Source organism: Oncorhynchus tshawytscha, linkage group LG08, assembly GCF_018296145.1.
Source record: "Oncorhynchus tshawytscha isolate Ot180627B linkage group LG08, Otsh_v2.0, whole genome shotgun sequence".
Taxonomy (NCBI): domain Eukaryota; kingdom Metazoa; phylum Chordata; class Actinopteri; order Salmoniformes; family Salmonidae; genus Oncorhynchus; species Oncorhynchus tshawytscha.
The window spans coordinates 36120162-36142994 of record NC_056436.1 but is presented as its reverse complement, the minus strand read 5'-3'; the positions used below and the strand labels follow the sequence as shown (position 1 = coordinate 36142994).

General features: G+C 42.6%; 1 long non-coding RNA gene across 1 annotated transcript; it reads left to right on the top strand.

Moving 5' to 3' along the window:
- The first annotated feature begins 1504 nt into the window (after positions 1-1504).
- On the top strand, positions 1505-22135 carry LOC112256534. Its single transcript, XR_002954424.2, has 3 exons — positions 1505-1651; positions 2367-3177; positions 22066-22135. It is a non-coding gene; the product is annotated as an uncharacterized LOC112256534 (long non-coding RNA).
- Positions 22136-22833: the final 698 nt, after the last annotated feature.

The window sequence follows — 22833 nt, the reverse complement described above, 5'->3', positions numbered from 1 at the left end:
CTTGCCTTGTAATTCTTGCCTGGTCCAGTCAGTGTGCCCTCTCCACAAATACCGCTGGCAGATATTTTCTATGAATAATTATGATATAATGTGGGCTGAAAATGATGTTTAGTGATTCATTTAACATCGGAAAAATGAAAATAAACAGGACAAATTTGAGGGGACACATGCCCTTGTATGAGCATGATGCCACTGTCCACTTAGTCACTGGGAGGATGCTCTTGTGCATCCTCTGCTGAAGTAGGGAAATAAGGAGAGAATGACACTCCTCTGTTCACCTACTAACTCATTTATACTATCCTCGACTACTTATCGGTTTCCGGGTCACGGAGGAGAGGAGGGAGGACAAGTCAAGGAGAGGATGGCATAGCCGTGGGAAGATGTTTTGTTTAGGGGTAGCTGACTGACAAAATGTTATTACTTTTCCAATATTTCTCTATTTTCTTTCTCTCTGCATTGTTGGGAATGGCCCCTAAAGTAAGCATTTCACTGTCAGTTTACACCTGTTGTTTACGAAGCATGTGATGAATAAAATTTGATTTGATTTCAAAGAACTCCATCTCCACCGCAGCACCAGCACCCCTACTTCCTGTGGCTATGGACGATGGGCTTTAGACCAATAGAGAATCTCCCAATGCCAACCATAAGAACACAGTGATAGACATTTTAAATGCTACTGCTCTTTCACCATTTCAGCTACAAACATTAAAACAACTTCAACATTTTCAAAACTTTATAAATGATAACTATTTACATTTTCATTAATTAGCATAAATAACACACCAACAGTAATATTATAGGCCTAACTCTAGAACCGTTCAAGCTAGAGACACCCAACCAACTTTCACCTGTTCCAGATATCCTGTTCTGTCATCCATATTACTTCAAGACAAGCTAGCAAGCACACAGATTTTCTTTAGGAAATGTACTTTTCGAGTGTTCGCTTGATCTTTGTCAGTGCCGGTGAATTTTTGCTTCCATGTAAGACCAATTGGTCTACTACTACGGACGGGGAATGGACATATGAACCGAATTGCGTTGTGGTTAAAAGCTTATATTTACCGGAAGAGGTCGCTATAAGAGCTGCTTATCTGTAAAACTTTTCTTTGCCATTTACCAGTCAAAATATCCCCGTAAATATATTTTGAACAACATAAACTAGACTTACTGTATAATTATTATTGTTTGAAAAATGTCCCCATCGTGCTCATAAATTTAACCTTCTCTGAGGAGGAAGGTAGAGAGAATAATTGTCTCAAACTCTTCAAATTGTAAACCAGTGAATTCATATCAAAAGACAATGATAATAAACACAAAGGCTATTTGTATTGCTGACAGGCACACCCTAAAACGTATAAGAAGAGGTCTCAGATGTGTAGTTTATGGGATGTTTCTGATAAACTGTAGGTTTCCATTTGATTGGAAGGCTGAACAGGTGGTTTGGGAGATGCGCAGTGTTGCCCAACGTCACAATCGGTGGTGGTATAAATCCCCCTGGGTTTGTCCTCCTGTCATTTATCTTGAGAAAAGACGAAGGCAGGAAAGCTACATTACGCGCAATTGGTGCAGGGAAGAAACCAATAACAAGATGACTAAAATGGTGATGGCTTACATTGGGTTCCTTCTCCTTGCCATGCGTTTTTCGTCACAGGTCAGGACTTTTCCCCTAAAATGTACTTTTTACCATGTTTGTTTCAGGTGAACCCAGATTTGAATTGGGCTACCCATTATTCTGGAGAGTAAATGTATTTCAACCAGACAGGTGTAACGTTCAATATGGCTTATTAATCAAACAGAAATGTGTTACCATAAATCTTAAATGTATGATTTTTGACATTGACTTTTTTCCCCAATCTCATTGACAAGCGAACGATGGCGCGTATAATTGACTTCAGATGGTTTCAGTGGATATGATTGACGACATGTTGCCAAAATCTAGCGTTCCAGCGCAATGTGGAACGGTGACGCCTCTTCAGATGGGCTACTGAATCCTTGATCTAACGTTACTATGACATGTGTAGGCTGGCTAATGTAATTTGAGCGGGACGGTATTTTTTTAATCCTCCACTTCGCAATTAAAATGCAGGACGTTGCCCATGATCCTAGAGGCTATGGATAACATTGTCCACAAGGTGATGGCACTTACTTGTATTAAGATTTCTAAGGTGCAATTCGTTGGAACAAATTTCCATAGGGTTATTGTATTTTTACTGCCTAGGCTACTCTGTGTACCTAGCTGAACGTTTGCCCTTTTTAAAATTAGTCGTACGAAAGTGAGGTCCTATTGATAATTGTCCCGGTTAGTCAAATATTTCAGGTTTACGTATTTTCCACATGTGACAAGCTCCTCTGTTTTCCTGTTTTAGGTCCACGCGCAAGACCCTACCACACAGTCCCCTGCCATGAATGCTACGACCAAAGCTGGAGGTGCGAGTTCCAACATGACCAAGATGCCTGATGTCACCAAGAACAACATTGCCAAAGGAGCCAGTGCATCTTTGCAGTCCAGCTCCGTTGTGCTCATCATACCCATCATGGTGGGGGGCTCACTACAGGGGTGCTTCTAGAGGGCTGTTGAGCAGTGAACAGACACCAGGAAGACTTTAACATCAGCGGCCTAGATGGGGCAAACTGTTCTACCAAGATAACATTTAAAAAATAATATTCAGAAAGGCAGTCATGTTTGCACCTAACCGAATAGATTCGAGGGAGTTCCGTGCCAGACCAGAACCCATTTCTACTTCACCAATTGGAATTGTTATTTGCCCTCACACCTTCAAATCAGTAAGCCTTCACACCTCACACACTGGCCCCATGTTCATAGGCTGAACTGTATGGTCCTCTCCATGGAGGCAGTCCATGATGATTATGTACTGTACGGAACTCTGCTCTTTGAACTGTTTGGTTCCTGTGTAGACACCAGGGGGTAGTTTAGTAATTTAAGAAGTTAACATATCTAAAGAAATGTTGGTTGAGGCACTTTGAAAATAAGGTGTAAATGAATCTGTGGCACATGCACGAACAGTGGCATTTCTGCACCTGCAGTGAGTACTTTGTCAGAGGCTTGATGTACACTTGTAATTTATTTCTAGAGTATGGAATTCTATGAGCTAGCATGTGAGATTTAATTGTATGAATCATGATGTGATCTGCTTAGATTTGTTTTTTTAAGGCCAGGTTCAATAAACCTTTGAAATGTAGGTTACTTGTGACAATTGTCTTGTAAAATAAAAATACTTTAACATAATGTTTCTCCTCCTGTCTCTAAATTCTAAAGCTTGACCTGCCAAGTAATTTGCTCTGTTCCACTTGTGTCCAGCCCCTTTATTGATCACATAGCTAAGCCCAGGGATTTCCTTAAGGTAGACTAGGTTTGATGTGCCACAAATTAAATCCTTATTTTAGAATGGGGTATAGGAATGTTCACCTTTGGCCAGTTGTAGCATTTATGCCATGTCAACTAGGACCTTTCTTGCATTCCTTGTGGCCAAAACAGTTCAGTTTCCTGACAGTTGACTCCCTTGCAGGCTGCTTTAATTAGATTTACTTTACCCTAGCTACATTGACCTGTGACCAGTCATTTACTAACTAGCCTACAAAGATGTTCAGGGGAAGGCTGGCTGTAAAGTATATATTTGAACTAACTAGTTTCTTGACACTGAGTCTTTGCTGGTTGGCTCTCTGCCAAAGGCATGCTTAACGTTTTAGACTATGTTCATCCTATAAGTCTAAGCCAGGGGTTTCTAAGCTATATTGCATGGTTTATAAGGTCATACAAAGGTGAATTGTCCTGTTTCACAACTCCCTTGACTCAACTAATGTAATTATTTGTGACGAGCCCATTGTTCTGTCTGTCCTAGCTAGATCTGAGAGATCAGGATACTTTTCTGGAACTAAGTCTATTCAACTGATACTGTGGGACCTTCAAGTGATGTGAGTCTGACCTTTCCAGAGGAGTTGTAGTGTGTAGACTGTTCATATGCTACAGACTCATTAGAGGCTGTTCAGACTAGTCCCAAGATGGTTGTAGAGAAACTGAATGTGTTTGCTAGTGAAGTGAGGAGACTGGTTTTTGGGATGTCTCATGGTCTTACTAACACCTTACACACAGGCAGATGTGGATTGAGATGCATCCAATGCAAAAAAAAACATCTTAAACTGACTTTTGTGGGGATTTAATTCTAATCGACCTTAGGGGGTTTGAACCGATGCTGTAGATTGGTCATTCTCAATTTGTTTTTGGGGCTTACCTGTTTTGCATGTTTGGCATTAATGTGTCACAACAGTTTGTAAAAAAAAAAGTCTTAAAGCTGCATACAAACATGGTCTCTTTTGCTTTCTTGAGTAAGGCAGATTCAAAATGCAGGTGTTTCAGCCTAGCTCAGTGCTTTCTGTGGTGGGGTAGCCAGCGGAAAATATGTAGTGTGTCGGTAATGTGCTCTAGTTGCACCATGATTATCTCTGTTCTGTCACTCATGGGGAGGGGAGACCTTGAAAATTCAAGCCCCTTGGGTGCTGCCATAGTTACATTAGAAGTGTCCATCCGAGAAGGGTCAAGATAATTGGCCACAGATAAAATTGTCAAATCACCTTATCTACAGTAGCTTTGATTGGACTGTCAACATACTTTCAACATCTGAGCTATCAGTCATGAATCAAGTCGACAATCTACTGGCAAATCCTTTTTAATCCTTGTCATATTAAGAGAAATGATAGTGCATCGGTGCTCATCGGCTATTGGACATAAATATTACACAAGTTGGAAATCGCAAATTCAACAGAGTGGATTGGAAGGAATCAGTGAATGTAGCTAACTGCAAGCATTGCAAAGCAATCACTAGCCTGCTATTCAGTGGAGTGGCTGTGTTGTCTCAAATCTGGGATCGTTTTCCAAGTTTTAAATTGATAAACATTCAACATTGGCCAAACTGTCAATGAAGCATGATTTGTGCCACGCTCAAAACAATTGACTCGGATCTGGGAAGTCTTGAATTCACTGAAGTCAAGTTAACTGGGAATTCTGTAAAAAACAAGCTCCGCTTGGGAAATACATTTTGAACGGTCATCCAACTCCGAATTGTAAATTGGGAACTCAGCCTCATTCTAGAGCTACAACCTGAAGATCAATGATGTCATGATTTGACCTTGTTTTTTGTTCCCACTTGTCTAGAAGGCACCATTCATCCAGAAAATGCCAGACTTTGATGACAAAATTTGCCCACGAAGGACCGCCGTGCCACCTTCCTGTTCAAGTGAGCACAGCACAAGGTGAGTCCAAAAATGTTGTGTATGCTGCTGCATAAATGATGTAATATGCCAGGGAGATATGTGTACTGTAGCTAAGAAAGTAATACTAAGTGTATGTTGTGTAGTAAACTGTTAGTAGCCCATGTGCCTCACCCTCATAATTTGGTCTATTTTACCCCTCTTTTTTTCACCTACTATTCTGACTTGGTGGTGCACAAGCCTATAACCTGACTTGGTGGTGCACAGCCTATAACCTTAGAGAAATGTAATCATCAAGCTTTCATTGTCTGCTTATATGTCCCCTTTACTTATCCTGCAATTCTGACTTGGTGTACAGGGAGAAAGCCGTAAGATCGGCCTATGTTCTGAATTCTGTCGCTGTACATTTCAAAAGTGCTAAACAAATAGTTATATTGACTACGTCAATCCTAGCTCGCTCATTGTCTTAATCGAAATTCCGGATGGCCTCTTATCTGTTTGTTGTCCCCTTATGCCATAGTTTGTACATCTCAATTGTCATTAGAATCGACATTTGTTTATGCAAGTCAGCCATATCAGCTATCTTTTTTTAAAGGCAGTACATGAGTCTGAATGAACTGTTTGGCTGCCAGACAAGGCTCTGCTGATAGCCAGGTGTAACAGCGGTAAGATGTTGGGACAGCTTTATGTAGGCCCAAACAGTTTGTGGGCACCGTTTGTCACTGTTATAGTGCAATTCATGTATTGTTTAGTGTTGTGTAGTGCCTTTGCTCTCATGCATCCCACTTATTTTTGCCCCACCAAGATTTACATGCTAACATCACCACTGGTTCCAATCGAGTAGTTTCGTGTCCCTCGTCTCCCTGTGAGCAAAGCATCTTATCAGTTACCTAAACCACCTACACCATGGATTCTATGCATCAATCAAATGGGTTCATCTCCTTGAATCCTTGTTTTCCTGCTTCTGATGAGCGACGCTCCGTCAAGGTGTATTGGTTGGCAGCAAGATACAGGTGCCTGATGGTTTGCACCAGTTCATTTACACCTTCAGTCGGAATCAGAACTTTGCCATAGATGTGCGGAAGTGTTGTTCAAGAAACAAAACAGATCAAATCAAGATGAAACAAGTCCCTCTGACATTTCTACATGAGCATCGCTAAAAGGTCCTCAAGTGATTCATATGTAAATTCAGCAAAAAAATAAACATCCTCTCACTGTCAACTGTGTTTATTTACAGCAAACTCAACATGTGTAAATATTTGTATGAACATAACAAGATTCAACAACTGAGACATAAACTGAACAAGTTCCACAGACATGTGACTAACATAAATGGAATAATGTGTCCCTGAACAAAGGGGGGTCAAAAAAAAGTAACAGTCAGTATCTGGTGTGGCCACCAGCTGCATTAAGTACTGCAGTGCATCATCTCCTCATGGACTGCACCAGATTTGCAAGTTCTTGATTTTTTGTTTTGTTTTTGAGTTTATCCTTGGGGCTCAAGTTTTCCATGGCCTGCACACAGCCTCTTGCTGTGGAAGGAGTTTGCATTGATTTTACATCATTTTGTTTTAATTTGAATCCCTCTCTTTTGCATTCATATCCTCCCTGCATGGTGTTTCCTACTTCACCACCTTTGAGGTAAAGTTTCCATTTTATCATAAGACATCTAAAGGAACAGCATGAAAGCTCACATCTGCTTGTTGTACATGATAGTTATGGTGTGTGCATTTTAATATAATTTTGATGCAAACTTAAGCTCGAAGTGAAACAATTGAGAACAGCGGTCGGGCTGGTTTACGAGGCTAGAAAACACTGGGACTAGATGATGAACTGGCAGGTGATATGTTCTGTAAAGGTTCAAGTTGTTGAGTTAGAACCATTGTAAACCAGATTTGCCTTTGGGGGCATGTTGAGGAGGGAGGCCATTCTGAAAGGTTAACCGATAGGATCAGGGAGCAAACAACCATATTGACCTTTGATTATTGCTCATGCAGTAAAAAATCATGACCCAGTGAATTTGCTTTGACATAAAAAGGCAACAATCACTTCCTATAGTATATACTTCCTTCCTAGAAAAACGATATGAGGGGAAAAAGTCAGTCACTCAAATCAAATCAAAGTTTATTTGTCATGTGCCCTGAAAACAACAGGTGTAGTAGATCTCACAGTGAAATGCTTACTTACAGGCTCTAACCAACAGTGCAATGTTTAAGTTAAAAAAGGTATTAGGTGAACAATAGATAAGTAAAGAAATAAAAACAGTAGTAAAAAAAATAACAGTAGCGAGACTATATAAAGGCACCGATTAGTCGGGCTGATTGAGGTAGTATGTGCATGTAGGTACGGTTAAAGTGACTATGCATATATGATAAAAAGAGGGGGTGGCGGGACACAATTCAGATAGGGCCTTCCTCTGACACGGCCTGGTGTAGAGGTCCTGGATGGCAGTCAGCTTAGCCCCAGTGATGTACTGGGCTGTACGCACTACCCTCTGTGGTGCCTTGCGGTCGAAGGCCGAGCAGTTGCCGTACCAGGCAGTGATGCAACCAGTCAGGATGCTCTCGATGTTGCAGCTGTAGAACCTTTTGAGGATCTGAGGGCCCATGTCAAATATTTAAAGTTTCCTGCGAGGGAATAGGCTTTGTCGTGCCCTCTTTATTGATGTGTTTGGATCATTCTAGTTTGTTGGTGATGTGGACACCAAGGAACTTGAAGCTCACAACCTGCTCCACCACAGCATCGTTGATGAGAATGTGGGCGTGCTCGTTCCTCCTTTTCCTGTAGTCCACAATCATATCCTTAGTCTTGGTTACGTTGAGGGATAGGTTGTTATTCTGGCACCACCCAGCCAGGTCTCTGACCTCCTCCCTATGGTCTGTTTCATCGTTGTTGGTGATCAAGCCTATCACTGTTGTGTCGTCTGCAAACTTAATGATGGTGTTAGTCGTGCCTGGCCACGCAGTCCTGGGTGAACAGGGACTACAGGAGGGGACTGAGCACGCACCCCTGAGCGGCTCCAGTGCTGAGGATCAGTGTGGCAGATGTGTTGCTACCTACCCTCACCACCTGGGAGCGGCATGTCAGGAAGTCCAGGATCCAGTTGCAGAGGGAGGTGTTTAGTCCCAGGATCCTTAGTTTAGTGATGAGCATTGAGGGTACTATGGTGTTGAACGCTGAGCTGTAGTCAATGAATAGCATTCTCACATAGGTGTTCCTTTTGTCCAGTTGGGAAAGGGCAGTGTGGAGTGCAATAGAGATTGCACCGTCTGTGGATCTGTTTGGGCGGTATGCAAATTGGAGTGGGTCTAGGGTTTCATGGATAATGGTGTTGATGTGAGCCATTACCAGCCTTTCAAAGCACTTCTTGGCTACGGACGTGAGTCACTAGAGCAAGTTGCCTTCGTGTTCTTGGGCACTGGGACTATAGTGGTCTGCTTGAAACATGTTAGCATTACAGACTCAATCAGGGACATGTTGAAAATGTCAGTGAAGACACCTGCCAGTTGGTCAGCACATGCCCGGAGCACACGTCCTGGTAATCCGTTTGGCCCAGCAGCCTTGTGAATGTTGACCTGTTCAAAGGTCTTACTCACGTCGGCCATGCAGAGCGTGATCACACAGTTGTCCGGAACAGCTGATGCTCTCATGCATGCCTCAGTGTTGCTTGACTCGAAGCGAGCATAGAATTGATTTAGCTCATCTGGTATGCTCGTGTCACTGGGCAGATTGTGGCTGTAATTCCCTTTGTCGTCTGTAATAGTTTGCAAGCCCTGCCACATAAGACGAGCGTCGCAGCCGGTGTAGTACAATTCAATCTTAGCCCTGTATTGATGCTTTGCCTGTTTGATGGTTCGTCGGTGCACATAGCAGGATTTCTTATAAGCTTCCGGGTTAGAGTCCCGCACCTTTATCTTAGTGTGAATGTTGCCTGTAATCCATGGCTTTGGGTTGGGGTATGTACGTACAGTCACTGTGGGGACGACGTCCTCGATGTACTTATTGATAAAGCCAGTGACTGATGCGGTGTACTCCTCAATGCCATCGTAGAATCACAGAACATGTCCCAGTCTGTGATAGCAAAACAGTCCTGTAGTTTAGCATCTGTTTCATCTGACCAATTTCTTTATAGACCGAGTCACTGGTGCCCCCAGCTTTAATGTTAGCTTGCAAGCAGGAATCAGGAGTATATAATTATGGTCATATTACCAAATGGAGGGCAAGGGAGAGCTTTGTACATGTCTCTGAATGAGGAGTACAGGTGATCTGTCACGTTCTGACCATTATTTCCTTTGTTTTGTTGTTATTTAGTATGGTCAGGGCGTGAGTTGGGGTGGGCAGTCTATGTTTGTTTTTCTAGGATTTTGGGATTTCTATGTTTCGGCCTAGTATGGTTCTCAATCAGAGGCAGGTGTCATTAGTTGTCTCTGATTGAGAAACATACTTAGGTAGCTTGGGTTTCACTGTTTGTTTGTGGGTGTTTGTTTCCGTGTCTGTGTTTTTCACCACATGGTACTGTTTCGGTTTTCGTTCGTTTCACGTTTATTGTTTTTGTATTCATAGTGTTCAGTTTATGTTTTTAAATAAACAACCATGGATACTTACCACGCTGCGCATTGGTCCTCCGATCCTTCTCGCCTCTCCTCCTCAGACGAAGAGGAGGAGGAAAACCTTAACATGATCTAGATTTTTTTTAACCTCTGGTTGCACATTTAACATTAGGATAGAAATTAGGCAGAACTGATTTAAGTTGCCCTGCATTAATGTCTGTGGCCACTAGGGGCACCACCTCTGGGAGAGCGGTTTCCTGTTTGCTTATTTCCTTATACAGCTGACTGAGTGCGGTCTTAGTGCCAGCATCCGTCTATGGTGGTAAATAAACAGCCAAGAAAAGTATAGATGAAAACTCTCTTGGCAAATAGTGTGGTCTGCAGTTGATCATCAACACCATTATCCATGAAACCCTAGACCCACTCCAAGGTGGCATAGCAGTTCAGACGTCTTTTGTCCTCGTCTTGTCGTGTCCTGTATATATATATATTTACAACCTTTTTCACATACATTTTATTTTTATTTTCCATCAACTCATCTTCAAAACACTCTCCTGCAACCCGCCTCACCAATTTATATTTATAAAAAAGTATTATTTACCTGAAATCTGTAAACCTCCAAGAAGCTAGCCAGAAACTCCAAGAAGCTAGCCTGAAACTAGCCAGAAGCTAATCCAGAAGCTAATCAGAAGCTAGTTCAGAAGCTAGTTAGCTTCTTTACTGGCAAATCGTTAGTATTCAGCTAACCACGGTTTGTGGTCATCAGCTATCCTTTAGCTCGAAAATCTATCGCCAGTTCTGTTTGGCGCAGCGCGGCTCGGAACGGAACATACCAGACCAATTTTTCTCTCCATGTCCCTGGATTTCGACTGCTCTCTGGACATTCATACCCGGATCTCTCAGCTAGCTAGCTGCTATCCATGTGACTATCGGCCTTCGTCGATTCCGGAGCAAACATCAATTATTCCGGAGCTAGCCAGCTCCGTCAATCACTCCTGAGTTCCATCAATCACTCCTGGGCTGCAGTCACCTATCCGGACCCGTTTTACTGCCTACGCGGAGCCCCACCGGGCCTTCACAACTGGACTGCCGACGTTATCTTCCCGAAAGAGATCCGGCTGGCTCCTCCGTCGTGACGTTACCTGAACGCCCATCTGCGGCCTGCTAACCGTTAGCTGTCTTACCGGCTGCTATCTGAATAGACAATCGGACAATTTATTTATTTTTATTATTATTATGTTTTTTTCTTGGGCCTCTATAACTATATCTATTGTTTTTATTTTTGTTGATGTTGTGTGATTTGGATTAATCCCCTCTACCACTCGGAACCCCACTAATCTACTGACGGAACGCAAGAGGTGGCTAACAACAGACCTCCATCCTATGCTAGCTTGCTACCGATGGCCTGGCTAGCTGTCTAAATCACCGTGACCCCCAACCAACCTCTCCACTCACTGGACCATTTTGATCACTCGACTAAGCATGCCTCTCCTTAATGTCAATATGTCTTGTCCATTGCTGTTCTGGTTAGTGTTTATTGGCTTATTTCACTGTAGAGCCTCTAGTCCTGCTCACTATACCTTATGCAACCTATTAGTTCCACCACCCACACATGCAATGACATCTCCTGGTTTCAATGATGGTTCTAGAGACAATATCTCTCTCTTCATCACTCAATACCTAGGTTTACCTCCACTGTATTCACATCCTACCATACCTTTGTCTGTACATTATACCTTGATGCTATTTTATCGCCCCCAGAAACGTCCTTTTACTCTATGTTCCAGACGTTCTAGACGACCAATTCTCATAGCTTTTAGCCGTACCCTTATTCTACTCCTCCTATGTTCCTCTGGCGATGTAGAGGTGAATCCAGGCCCTGCAGTGCCTAGCTCCACTCCTATCCCCCAGTCGCTCTCTTTTGACGACTTCTGTAACCGTAATAGCCTTGGTTTCATGCATGTTAACATTAGAAGCCTCCTCCCTAAGTTTGTTCTATTCACTGCTTTAGCACACTCTGCCAACCCGGATGTTCTAGCTGTGTCTGAATCCTGGCTGAGGAAGACCACCAAAAATTCAGAAATTTTAATTCCAAACTACAACATTTTCAGACAAGATAGAACTGCCAAAGGGGGCGGTGTTGCAATCTACTGCAAAGATAGCCTGCAGAGTTCTGTCCTACTATCCAGGTCTGTTCCCAAACAATTTGAACTTCTACTTTTAAAAATCAACCTCTCTAAAAACAAGTCTCTCACCGTTGCCGCCTGCTATAGACCACCCTCTGCCCCCAGCTGTGCTCTGGACACCATATGTGAACTGATTGCCCCCCGTCTATCTTCAGAGTTCGTGCTGCTAGGCGACCTAAACTGGAACATGCTTAACACCCCAGCCATCCTAAAATCTAAACTTGATGCTCTCAATCTCACACAAATTATCAATGAACCTACCAGGTACCTCCCGAAAGCCTTAAACACGGGCACCCTCATAGATATCATCCTAACCAACTTCCCCTCTAAATACACCTCTGCTGTCTTCAACCAAGATCTCAGCGATCACTGCCTCATTGCCTGCATCCGTAATGGGTCAGCGGTCAAACGACCTCCACTCATCACTGTAAAACGCTCCCTGAAACACTTCTGCGAGCAGGCCTTTCTAATCGACCTGGCCGGGGTATCCTGGAAGGATATTGATCTCATCCCGTCAGTAGAGGATGCCTGGATATTGTTTTTAAATGCCTTCCTAACCATCTTAAATAAACATGCCCCACTCAAGAAATTTAGAACCAGGAACAGATATAGCCCTTGGTTCTCCCCAGACCTGACTGCCCTTAACCAACACAAAAACATCCTATGGCGTTCTGCATTAGCATCGAACAGCCCCCGTGATATGCAGCTGTTCAGGAAGCTAGAAACCATTATACACAGGCAGTTAGAAAAGCCAAGGCTAGCTTTTTCAAGCAGAAATTTGCTTCCTGCAACACCAACTCAAAAAGTTCTGGGACACTGTAAAGTCCATGGAGAATAAGAACACCTCCTCCCAGCTGCCCACTGCACTGAAGATAGGAAACACTGTCACCACTGATAAATCCACCATAATTGAGAATTTCAATAAGCATTTTTCTACGGCTGGCCATGCTTTCCACCTGGCTACTCCTACCCCGGACAACAGCACTGCACCCCCAACAGCAACTCGCCCAAGCCTTCCCCATTTCTCCTTCTCCCAAATCCATTCAGCTGATGTTCTGAAAGAGCTGCAAAATCTGGACCCCTACAAATCAGCCGGGCTAGACAATCTGGACCCTTTCTTTCTAAAATTATCTGCCGAAATTGTTGCCACCCCTATTACTAGCCTGTTCAACCTCTCTTTCGTGTCGTCTGAGATTCCCAAAGATTGGAAAGCAGCTGCGGTCATCCCCCTCTTCAAAGGGGGGGACACTCTTGACCCAAACTGCTACAGACCTATATCTATCCTACCGTGCCTTTCTAAGGTCTTCGAAAGCCAAGTCAACAAACAGATTACCGACCATTTCAAATCTCACCATACCTTCTCTGCTATGCAATCTGGTTTCAGAGCTGTTCATGGGTGCACCTCAGCCACGCTCAAGGTCCTAAACGATATCTTAACCGCCATCGATAAGAAACATTACTGTGCAGCCGTATTCATTGATCTGGCCAAGGCTTTCGACTCTGTCAATCACCACATCCTCATCGGCAGACTCGACAGCCTTGGTTTCTCAAATGATTGCCTCGCCTGGTTCACCAACTACTTCTCTGATAGAGTTCAGTGTGTCAAATCGGAGGGTCTGCTGTCCGGACCTCTGGCAGTCTCTATGGGGGTGCCACAGGGTTAAATTCTTGGACCGACTCTCTTCTCTGTATACATCAATGAGGTCGCTCTTGCTGCTGGTGAGTCTCTGATCCACCTCTACGCAGACGACACCATTCTGTATACTTCCGGCCCTTCTTTGGACACTGTGTTAACAACCCTCCAGGCAAGCTTCAATGCCATACAACTCTCCTTCCGTGGCCTCCAATTGCTCTTAAATACAAGTAAAACTAAATGCATGCTCTTCAACCGATCGCTACCTGCACCTACCCGCCTGTCCAACATCACTACTCTGGACGGCTCTGACTTAGAATACGTGGACAACTACAAATACTTAGGTGTCTGGTTAGACTGTAAACTCTCCTTCCAGACCCATATCAAACATCTCCAATCCAAAGTTAAATCTAGAATTGGCTTCCTATTTTGCAACAAAGCATCCTTCACTCATGCTGCCAAACATACCCTTGTAAAACTGACCATCCTACCAATCCTCGACTTTGGCGATGTCATTTACAAAATAGCCTCCAATACCCTACTCAACAAATTGGATGCAGTCTATCACAGTGCAATCCGTTTTGTCACCAAAGCCCCATATACTACCCACCATTGCGACCTGTACGCTCTCGTTGGCTGGCCCTCGCTTCATACTCGTCGCCAAACCCACTGGCTCCATGTCATCTACAAGACCCTGCTAGGCAAAGTCCCCCCTTATCTCAGCTCGTTGGTCACCATAGCATCTCCCACCTGTAGCACACGCTCCAGCAGGTATATCTCTCTAGTCACCCCCAAAACCAATTCTTTCTTTGGCCGCCTCTCCTTCCAGTTCTCTGCTGCCAATGACTGGAATGAACTACAAAAATCTCTGAAATTGGAAACACTTATCTCCCTCACTATCTTTAAGCACCAACTCTCAGAGCAGCTCACAGATTACTGCACCTGTACATAGCCCACCTATAATTTAGCCCAAACAACTACCTCTTTCCCAAATGTATTTAATTTTAATTTATCTATTTATTTTGCTCCTTTGCACCCCATTATTTTTATTTCTACTTTGCACATTCTTCCATTGCAAAACTACCATTCCAGTGTTTTACTTGCAATATTGTATTTACCTTGCCACCATGGCCTTTTTTGCCTTTACCTCCCTTCTCACATTGTATATAGACTTGTTTATACTGTATTATTGACTGTATGTTTGTTTTACTCCATGTGTAACTCTGTGTCGTTGTATCTGTCGAACTGCTTTGCTTTATCTTGGCCAGGTCGCAATTGTAAATGAGAACTTGTTCTCAACTTGCCTACCTGGTTAAATAAAGGTAAAATAAAATAAAATAAATAAAAAATAAGGTACTGTACTTCAGGCAATCTAGAGACTTCCTTAGATTTCTTGCACCAGCTGTTATTTACAAATCCGCACCGACCGCCGCCCCTCGTTTTACCTGTGTGTGCTGTTCTATCTAGCCGTTGCAGCGTATATCCTGCTAGCCAAATATCAATGTCATCATTCAGACACGATTCCTTGAAACATAAGATGTTACCGTTGGTAGTATATTCGTGATTGTGCCTCATTTAATTTATTGTCTAACGATTGTACATTGGTGAGTAATATTGACGATAACGGCAGCTTTCCCACTCGCCTTCTGCGGATCCTTACGAGGCACTCTGCTCTGTGTCCTGTGTACTTGGGTCGGATCCTCACCCACTCCTCCAATGGTATAACATGATATCCTCCTATTAGCTAGCTAGCTAACATTAGGCTGTGTTTTTAGTTTGCTACATACATGGATATACTAGCCTATTAGCCACATTATGACTGACTTGTGATCATTGCCCTTGCTAGTTTGATTTTATTGAAATTTTTGTCCAGAAAATTCTGTCATTGAAACTGAAACATTGTAACCTGAATGGAGGCTGAAAACAATGTACCAGGCCATCTGTGATTTACAACCTGATAGCATTATTTTTGGGATTACCAAAAAACGTGCCCACGAATTATATGAATCATTCATTAATCACATTTTTACAGATGCACAATCGAGAGCATCCTGTCGGGCTGTATCACCGCTTGGTATGGCAACTGCACTGCCCTCAACCGCAAGGCTCTCCAGAGGGTAGTGCAATCTGCACAACACATCACCGGGTGTAAACTACCTGCCCTCCAGGACACCTACAGCCCCCGATGTCACAGGAAGGCCAAGATCATCAAGGACAACAACCACCCGAGACACTGCCTGTTCACCCCGCTATCATCCAGAAGGCGAGTTCAGTATAGGTGCATCAAAGCTGGGAGCGAGAGACTGACAAACAGCTTCTATCTCAAGACCTTCAGACTGTTAAACAGCCATCATTAACATAGAGAGACTACTGTCAACATACAGACTCAAATCTCTGGCCACATTAACAAATGGACTTAATAAAGGTATCGCTAGTCACCTTAAATAATGCCACTTTAATAATGTTTACATATCCTACATTACTCATGTCATATGTTTAAACTGTTCTATACCATCGACTGTATCTTACCTATGCCTATCATTAGTCACTTTCAATAAGGCCACTTTAATAATGTTTACATATCCTTCATGATGCATCTCATATGTATATAATGCTCTATACCATCTACTGCATCTTCCCTATGCCGCACAGCCATCGCTCATCCATATATTTATATGTACATATTCTTATTCATCCCTTACATTTGTGTTTATAAGGTAGTTGTTGTGAATTTGTTCGATTACTTGTTAGATATTGTCGGAACTAGAAGCACAAGCATTTCGCTACACTCGCATTAACATCTGCTAACCATGTGTATGTGACAAATTAAATTTGTTGCTTGTAGAGCGAGGATTGGAAAATGTCTGTAAAAACACCAGGCAATTGTTCAGCACAGTGCTTTAACAGGCCTGGGCCTGTGTGCATTACATCACCTGAAAAATGTCAAAACATCAGCCTGTTGAACAACAAACCTTTCATACATTTGTATGAATGTTCGGGTGGTACTCGGCGGTCGACATCACCTGTTTTCTAACCATCGCCGTTCCACCTTTCATTTTCCATTTGTTTTGTCTTGTTTTCCCGCACACCTGGTTTACATCCCCTCATCACTCTACATGTATATTATCCTCTGTTCCTACAATTTAGCATTAACACTGGAGTGATAGATGTGTAGATGATGATGTGCAAGTAGAGATACTAGATTGCAAAATAGCAAAAAACAAAAATAAGGGGATGAGGTAGTTGGATGGGCTATTTACAGATGGCCTGCGTACAGGTGCAGTGATCGGTAAGCTGCTCTGACAGCTGATGCTTAATTTTAGTGAGGGGGATATAAGTATCCAGCTTCAGTGATTTTTGCAATTCGTTCCAGTCATGGGCAGCAGAGAACTGGAAGGAAAGGCGACCAAAGGAGATGTTGGCTTTGGGGATGACCAGTGAAATATACCTGCTGGAGCGCGTGCTACGGGTGGGTGTTGCTATGGTGACCAGTGAGCTGAGATAAAGTGGGGCTATACCTCGCAAAGACTTATAGATGACCTGGAGTCAGTGGGTTTGGTGACGAATATGTAGCAAGGGCCAGCCAACGAGAGCATACAGGTCGCAGTGGTGGGTAGTATATGGAGCTTTGGTGACAAAACAGATGGCACTGTGGTAGACTACATCCAATTGGCTGAGTAGAGTGTTGGAGGCTATTTTGTATATGACATCGCCGAAGTCAAGGATCAGTAGGATAGTCAGTTTAACGAGTGTATGTTTGGCAGCATGAGTGAAGGAGGCTTTGTTGTGAACTAGGAGGCCGATTCTAAATTTAATTTTGGATTGGAGATCCTTAATGTTAGTGTGGAAGGAGATTTTACAGTCCAACCAGACACCTAGGTATTTGTAGTTGTCCCCATATTCTAAGTCAGAACCGTCCAGAGTAGTGATGCTAGTCGGACGGGCGGTTGCAGGCAGCGATCGGTTGAAGAGCATGCATTTAGTTTTACTAGCCTTTATGAGCAGTTGGAGGCCACAGAAGGAGTGTTGTATGGCATTGAAGCTCGTTTGGAGGTTTGTTAACACTGTGTCCAAAGAAGAGCCAGATGTATACAGAAGGCTGTTGTCTGCGTAGAGGTGGATCCCAGAATCACCAGCAGCAAGAGCGACATTGATATATACAGAGATAAGAGTCAGCCCGAGAATTGAACCCTGTGGCACCCATAGAGACTGCCAGAGGTCCGGACAACAGGCCCTCCGATTTGACACATTGAACTCTATCTGAGAAGTAGTTGGTGAACTAGGCGAGGCAATCATTTGAGAAACCAAGGCTGTTGAGTCTGCCATATGAATGCAGTGATTGACAGAGTCAAAAGCCTTGGCCAGGTCGATGAAGACGGCTGCACAGTACTGTCTTTTATCGATGGCGGTTATGATATCTTCACTCTTTGCTTGTATGCCTCCTTGCCCACCAGTATCTGTCTTTTGATCTCATGTTGTGAGTTTTCCTGTAGATTTATCTGATTTTCACTCTCAAAATCACAGAGGTAGATGGGCTAACTCCACAACAATGCTTAAACCACATCAGTCTGATTGGGTGTGCCGGTCAGGGCCTGGCTTTCCAAGTCGATGAGCCTTGGTCCACCCAGGCCCATCCATATCTGCACCCTGATGCAAACAGCCCATGATGACAATTGCGCATCACAAATAGCCTACTAACCAACACATTGGTCTAAACTTTTTCAATATCTGGTTTGCATACCATTGTTGTCTTAGTTAGTATTTACTGGTAGATATAAGTTGAAACGTCTTTCCAACCCTACCAGTTACCGAAGTAATTCATCTGTGAGCTGCACCATGGCAAAACCAGTTAACTTATTGTGGGAAGCTTGTGGATGGCTACCCAAAATGTTTGACCCAAGTTAAACAATTTAAAGCAATGCTACCAAATACTAATTGAGTGTATGTAAACTTCTGACCCACTGGGAATGTGATGACAGAAATAAAAGCTGAAATAAATAATTCTCTCTACTATTATTCTGACATTTCACATTCATAAAATAAAGTGGTGATCCTAGCTGACCTAAGAAATATCAGGAATTGTGAAAAACTGAGTTTAAATATATTTGGCTAAGGTGTATGTAAACTTCCGACTTCAACTGTATCTAGTTATGAGGTTGGGAGATTGGGAACCGATCTAGCTGGCTAGATAAAGTCAAATTCATGAAAATGCTAGGTGGATAGTTTTGCAGAGAAACAACAAAACACTTATTTTATGTTTTGTTAAAAGAAGGAATCAATAGGCTACATAGCTTAATCAAATGAATTTACAACATACCCCCTGCGAGTCCTTGCCTGGTAATCCTTGCCTGGTCCAGTCAGTGTGCCCTCTCCGCAAAATACCGCTGGCAGATATTTCCTATGAATAATTATGATAGAATGTGGGCTAAAAATGAAGTTTAGTCATTCATTTAACATCGGAAAAATATAAATAAACAGGACAAATCTGAGGGGGCACATGCCCTTGTATGAGCATGATGCCACTGTCCACTTAGTCACTGGGAGGATGCTCTTGTGCATCCTCTGCTTTAGTAGGTAATTAAGGAGAGGAGGAAATTCCTCTGTTCAGCTACTAACTCATTTATACTATCTTCGACCCCTCAACTACTTATCGGTTTCCGGGTCACGGAGGAGAGGAGGACGGAGGAGTCAAGGAGAGGATGGCATAGCCGTGGGAAGACATTTTGAGTAGGGGGTGCTGGCTGAAAAAAAATCACATTTTTAATAAAGTTACTACTTTTCCAATATTTCTCTATTTTCTTTCTCTTTGCATTGTTGGGAATGGCCCGTAAGTTAGCATTTCACTGTTAGTTTACACCTGTTGTTTACGAAGTATGTGATGAATAAAATTGTATTTGATTTCAAAGAACTCCATCTCCACCGCAACACCAGCACCCCTACTTCCTGTGGCTATGGACGATGGGCTTTAGACCAATAGAGAATCTCCCAATGCCAACCATAAGAACACAGTGATATACATTTTAAATGCTACTGCTCTTTCACCATTTCAGCTACAAACATTAAAACAACTTTTTCAAAACTTTATCAATTTTACCTATTTACATTTTCATGAATTACCATAAATAACCCACCAACAGTAATATTATAGGCCTAACTCTAGAACCGTTCAAGCTAGAGACACCCAACCAACTTTCACCTGTTCCAGCTATCCTTTCTATCAACCATATTGCTTCAAGACAAGCTAGCAAGCACACACATTTTCTTTAGGACATTTACTTTTCGAGTATTCAGTTGACCTTAGTCACCGCCAGTGAATTATAGCTTCCATGTAAGACCAATAGGTCTACGACTACGGACGGGGAATGGACATATGAACCGAATTGCGTTGTGGTTAAAAGCTTATATTTACCGCAAGAGGTCGCTATACGAGCTGCTTATCTGTAAAACTTTTCTTTGCCATTTACCATGCAAAATATCCCCATTAAAAATATTTTGAACAACATAAACTAGACGAACTGTATAATTATTCATGTTTGAAAATTGTCCCCATCGTGCTCATGGAATCAACCTTCTCTGAGGAGAGAATAATTGTGTCAAACTTTTCAAATTGTAAACCAGTGAATTCATATCAAAAGACAATGATTAAAAACACAAAGGCTATTTGTATTGCTGACAGGCACACCCTAAAACGTATAAGAAGAGGTCTCAGAGGTGTAGTTTCTGGGATGTTTCTGATAAACTGTAGGTTTCCATTTGAGGCTGAACAGGTGGTTTGGGAGATGCGCAGTGTTGCCCAACGTCACACTCGTTGGTGGTATAAAATCCCCTGGGTTTGTCCTCCAGTCATTTATCTTGAGAAAAGACCAAGGCAGAAAGCTACATTACGCGCAATTGTGGCTGTGAAGAAACCGATAACAAGATGACTAAAATTGTGATGGCTTACATTGGATTTCTTCTCCTTGCCATGCAGTTTTCATCACAGGTAAGAACTTTTCCTCTAATGTCCTTTTTACCATGTTTTGTTTCCGGTGAACCCAAATTTGAATTAGGCTACCCATTTCACTGGAAAGCAAATGCATTTCAACAGGACAGGTGCAACATTTAAATTGGCTTATTAATCAGACAAATTTGTTCCCATAAATCTAAAGTGTGATTTTTCGACATTGACTGTTTTTCTCATTGACAAGCAAATGATGACGCGTATAATTGACCTCAGATGTTTTCAGTCGGTATGATTGACATTTTGGCAAAATCTAGCGTGCCAGCGCAATGTGGAACGCAATGTGGAATGCCTCTTCAGATGGGCTACTGAATCCTTGATCTAACGTTACTACGACATGCGTAGGCTGGCAATGTAATTTGAGCGGGACGGTATATTTTTATTTCTTCACCGCGCAATTCAAATGCAGGAAGTGTCCCATTATCCTATAGGCTTTGGAAACCATTGTCCACAAGGTGATGGCATTTAAATGTATTAAGATTTCTAAGGTGCATTTTGTTGGAACATATTGCCATAGGGCTATTGTGTTTTTACTGCCTAGGCTACTCCGTGTGCCTAGCTGAACGTTTACTCTTTTTTTTAAAAATGTATTAGTCATATGGAAGTCCAATTGATAGTTGTCCCGACTCGTCAAATGTTTCAGGTTTGTGTTTTCCACATTTGAAAAGCCCCTCTTTCTCTCCTGTTTTAGGTCCATGCTCAAAACTCTACCACACAGTCCCCTGCCATGAATGCTACGACCAAAGCTGGCAGTGCTAGTTCCAAGATGCCTGATGTCACCAAGAACAACATTGCCAAAGGAGCCAGTCCATCTTTGCAGTCCAGCTCCTTCACGCTCATCATACCCATCATGGTGGGGGGCTCACTACAGGGGTGCTTCTAGAGGGTCTGTTGAGCAGTGAACAGACACCAGCAAGACTTTAACATCCCTGGCCTAGATGGGGTAAACTGTTTCACAAAGATCACATTTTTAAAATAAATAATCAGAAAGGCAGTCGTGCGCTCCTAACCGAAGAGATTTGGTGGAGTTGCCGGAGGAGAACCCATTTCTACTTCACTGATGGGAATTGTTATTTGCCCTCGCACCTTCCGGACGCTTCAAACCAGTAAGCCTTCACACCTCGCACACTGGCCCCATGCCCCTCTCCATGGAGGCAGTCCATGATGAGTATGTACTGTACGGAACTCTGCTCTTTGAACCGTTTGGTCCCGCTGTTCCTGTGTAGACACCAGGGGGTAGTTTAGTAATTTGATAAAATATCTAAAGAGAGGTTGGTTGAGGCACTTTGAAAATAAGGTATAGAATCTGTGGCACATGCACAAACAGTGGCATTTCTGCACCTGCAGTGGGTACTTTATCAGAGGCTTGATGTACACTTGTGATTTATTTCTAGAATATGGAATTGTGTGAGTTAGCATATGTGATATTTAATCGTCTAAATCAGTGATGTGATTTGTTTTTAAGGCCAGGTTCAATAAACCTTTGAAATGTAGGTTACTTGTGACAATTGTCTTGTAAAATAAAAATACTTTAACATAATGTTTCTCCTCCTGTCTCTAAATTCTAAAGCTTGACCTGCCAAGTAATTTGCTCTGTTCCACTTGTGTCCAGCCCCTTTATTGATCACATAGCTAAGCCCAGGGATTTCCTTAAGGTAGACTAGGTTTGATGTGCCACAAATTAAATCCTTATTTTAGAATGGGGTATATGAATGTTCACCTTTTGTCCAGTTGTAGCATTTATGCCATGTCAACTAGGACATGACTTGTCTTGCATTCCTTGTGGCCAAAACAGGTCCAGTTCCTGACAGTTGACTCACTTGCAGGCTGCTTTAATTAGTTTACTTTACCCTAGCTACATTTACCTGTGACCAGTCATTTACTAACTAGCCTACAAAGATGTTCAGGGGAAGGCTGGCTGTAAGGTATACTTGCACTGAAACTAATAGTTTCTTGACACTGGGTCTTGCTGGTTGGCTCTCAGCCAAAGGGATACTTAGAATGGTGACATTCATCCCAGAAGTCTAAACCGGGAGTTTCTAAGCTATATTGCGTGGTTATAAGGTCATACCAAGGATAATTTTGATATTAATAATTTCACAACGCCCTTGAATCAGACAATGAAATTATGACATTACTGCTATTCGTCCATACAGATTGACAACAGTTTTGTCCTCAAGTGTCAGATCAGGCAACATTTAACATAGTTCCTTTGGTGCAAAATAAAAAATCCTGGGG